This window comes from Hesperophylax consimilis, chromosome 20 (genome assembly GCF_061612785.1).
Source record: "Hesperophylax consimilis isolate HC1 chromosome 20, BYU_Hcon_1.0, whole genome shotgun sequence".
NCBI classification, from domain to species: Eukaryota; Metazoa; Arthropoda; class Insecta; order Trichoptera; family Limnephilidae; genus Hesperophylax; species Hesperophylax consimilis.
The window spans coordinates 21160680-21164895 of record NC_142855.1 but is presented as its reverse complement, the minus strand read 5'-3'; positions in this window follow the sequence as shown (position 1 = coordinate 21164895).

Genomic DNA, 4216 nt, shown 5'->3' with positions numbered 1-4216 from the left:
ATCTCAGAAGTTGTAGGTATTTGGTATCAAAATATTGATTATTCTGATTTGACAGCATGAGGTAGGAACCACGCTCAAGAGAAACATGGCGGAAAAAAATGTAGTAAAAACGTCAACTAGAGGTGAAGCGTATATACTACAGGGTTTTCCAATAAGAGGTGTTATTTTGATATTAAATCGTAAAAGATCAATGGTTTCGTTGCTTGTGTGGCACGTGGCGCCGCCTTGTTGAAATTAAACGTTGTCCAGATCAATACCATCCAATTCCGGCCATAAAAAATCATTAATCAAATCTCTATAGCGCAATCCATTCACCGTAACTGTTGCTCCAGCCTCATTTTCGAAAAAGTAAAGTCCAATGACTCCGCCGGACCATAAACTGCACCAAACAGTCACACGTTGAGGATAGAGAGGCTTTTCAACAATAACTCTTAGGTTTTCCGAGCCCCAGATGCGACAATTTTGCTTGTTGACGAAGCCACCGAGGTGGAAATGGGCCTCATCACTCAAGATGATTTTTCGATGGAATTCTAATAATTAATAATAGTGAATTTTAATAACTTCAATGCGTTGTGAAGCGTGTATAGTTCATTTTTATTAATAGCGTAGTTTCTACTTGTCAAGTGTCAAAAAATAACAGCTTCAAAAGTAACATCTACCCGAATAGCGGGCTATTCAAAATAACACCTCTTATTGAAAAACCCTTTAGAACAGATATTTGGAAAAGAGTAAAAGTATACTTTCATGCTTAAGTATTGCACGTCTTGCGTATACACACCGTGGGCGGGGAATATCTATAGGCATCTCGCTTACTCGCCTATATGTAGGTGAATAAGCTAGAAAGGATATGATACTGAATTTAGAACCAATAGTCTCGTAACTCTTTCATAAGAAGAGCGTTTCCATAATCAAAATACTTGGGACACCTTTAGAGTTTTGGACGTTCAAAGTAATTTGATAACGTTAACGTTCAAAGTAAAATAACGAATAGCTTGTGCCTGTATCTTTTAATTTTTAATGTTATTAATCAGGCTAATAATGGTCTCGTAGAAAATGTTGTGTCTTCCTTACTGGCATGGTTATAAGCATGATCCAAGCGGTATTAGAAACAGAAAATACTTCGCTTTATATTCAAATCTAAAAGTTACCCACAGATTAACTAAAATGTATTCTATACTAATAATAACTTAGCCAAATTTTTAAATAATTGTAAAGATAAAGAAGATACGTTTAGCCACTCTGGGATCTACAAACTTAATTGCAACGATTGCCCGGCAATATATATTGGTAAAACCGCGCGTAATGTAAATATTCGAGTAAAAGAACATGTCAAGTGTTTAACAAATACCGGTTTTTCAGAATTTGCCGAACACCTAATTAATACTAATCATACATTTAATAGAACGACAGGAGTTCAAATACTACATAAAAATAAAATAGGAATACGTCTCAATAATTTAGAATCATTGAAAATATCAAAAGCAAATAAAAATACAAATAATTGCCCAATTTTAAACAAACAGATAGAACTAACTAAAAGCCCTATTTTAAAGATGTTTCCTTTCTCCCTGGGTAATCCCCACCCCTCCCCGACCCCACTACCTACTCCGCTGCCCTGATGCTCTCTCCCTCAAATTTATCTACTTTCTCTTTCTTTATTGTTTACTTAATAATCTTCCTCTGTGTTATATTTTAGTTTATATTTGTACTGTCCTGATGAAGGTTGAGTTCAACCGAAACCGGTCGACGTATATAAATTTAATAAAGTGGTTTAAAACAAAGATATTCTTTAATTTGTGTAAAATGTATTTTTCTATTACACCAAAGGTTTCAACCGTAATTTGAAAAATAATTTGAACTTGACACAAAAAAAGATTTGACGACAATGTTTATAACTAGGTATGTATTTTGATTTTTTGTAAAGCGGAAATACTCGAAATATTGATAGGATATGCCAGAGGCCGAAAGATTGAAATGTACTTAAAAAAGGTTTAATAATGTCGAAGATCTTAAATATTTTTAGGATATTGTATTTAATGTCAGGAAGGCGGAAACATCCAGCCATTTGGGATGAATTGCAGAAAATGCCGCAAGAATAAATATTTGATATTCATATTAAAATATTGTATCCAGAATGTAACAATGGTTTTCTTTCAAGATGTGTCAGACACGTTTTAAAGTTAGTTAAATAAATATAGAACCATCTTCGTGTTCTGTGCGTAATTATAAAAATCTATTTACAGACTATCAATAATATGCTGCAGCATGCAGAAAAACCATTCACGTGTTCGGAGTGCAATTTTAATTTAAAATAGTGGACTCGCGTGGAAAAAAATTCTTGTTGCTGTTTCACGGATTTCGGAGGAAACCATTCTCATGTTCTGATTGCAGTTATAATTTCTAATGGCAGACAATGGGCTGAAAAAATCGGAGGCAAACCGTTTTCGTGTTCTGAGTGGAGTGTCCATTAAAGATATACAGACTCGCACACAGATTAACTCTTAAATTAAAACCAGCGTTATCTTTACGGATGCAGTCATAAAATTCCAGGTCCGTGCCATCAACCCAAGCTTTTTTTTGAAGCATGTTACTTAACAATGCAAATTAGGTAAGTACTATTTGGGCGAAACTTGGAAATTAAATAAAGGTATTTAGGGATGTTTTTAATTTTTTTTTAAATGGTTAGGATAGATTAGTATAGGGTAGGTTTGATTGGATAGGTTAGGTTAGTTAATTAAGTATAGGTTAGGTTATGTCGGGTTAGGTTCATTTAGTATAGTAAAGGTCAGGTTAGGTTGGTATAGGTTAGGTTAGGTTAGAATAGGTTTGGTTAGGTTAGGTTAGATTAGTAAAGGTTATGTTAGGTTAGGTTAGGTTAGGTTGAAACTATTGTCTGATATCAATATTGTTCGGGTCAGATGTATTTGCTCATCTCTATGATTGGCTCGGGGAAACATACTCTTGAAACATATTTCATATTTTGTTCACTTTAGATTGTACGAGTCTGTAGGTCGAAAATAATTATGACCTTCTTGTGTTTTTCAATATTTTTTTAGAAAACTGACTGTACTGTTTGTAAGTTTAACTTTAAAAAATAATTTAGTTTTATTTTTGAAAAGCTAATAACTAAAACCCAAAATTGTAACATTTAGTCATTGAAGACAATTCAAGCGATTCTCAAACGAAAATTTGAAATAGAAACAGATACATTCGCATCTAGGAATTGAACTTAGGACCCTAGCCTTCCCGGGGCTCTGCTCTAACACTGAGCTAATCCGACCCTATTTCCTTCGGTCATATTTAACATTTCCCTTACTGTGTGGGTGCTGTGTAGTCAATGCACATCTCAAAATAAGTGATTTAATATCGGAAAATATGAATATTCATAGCTTATTGCTTATTTTTATTATGTTTTATATCAAATGAGATAATAATTGTAATTTGATTGCTGGAAACATGAAAAAACTATCGGCAGATGTTAAAAAACTAAAGTCCATATCTAACGACGGCCCACGACCGACTGGCTGACGGCTGGCACACACACAGCTATGCGGTCGTAGGTATCGATGTTCTAAATACAACTGCGGACGTGTGGATTTCTCATGTTCCCGCATAGCGAACTAAAGCGGGACATCAATAGCGTGTCATTTCCTAGCACACTCTTCGCTAAGCAGTGTCACACCGTTGATTGTATTGGTGTATTTTTTCCCGATTTTTAACAAAAATCTCTAATTTTTAATTGAATTTGAAAACAATGTGAAATATTATTTTTTAATTCAGTGCATAAATGTATAACGGAGGAATACCTAAAATCTGAACCCAGAATTTATTATATTTATAAAGTTATTAAAGTTATTCGAAGCAATGTGTAGTAAATACACACCACAGATGAGGAAACGTTGACTGTGTCGTACTTCTTCTAAGAACTACCAACATTATCTTCATTTTCTTAAGGCGTATTTGTATTAAAGATAGCAGCCAATTAAGAAAAATGAAGATAATGTTGGTAGTTCTTAGTTGAAGTATGATACACTTAAAAATGACCGAAGGAAATGGACTCATGGCCAAGGTCCTGGGTTTAATTTCTAGATCTTTCTGTGTTTCAATTTTTTTTTTTAAATACTAATATGTCTTCAATTATTAAGAAATGTTATGTTATTATTCTGATAGGTTCAATAAAAAACTCTTCTTTTTCTATTATGTGTTTTATTCCAAA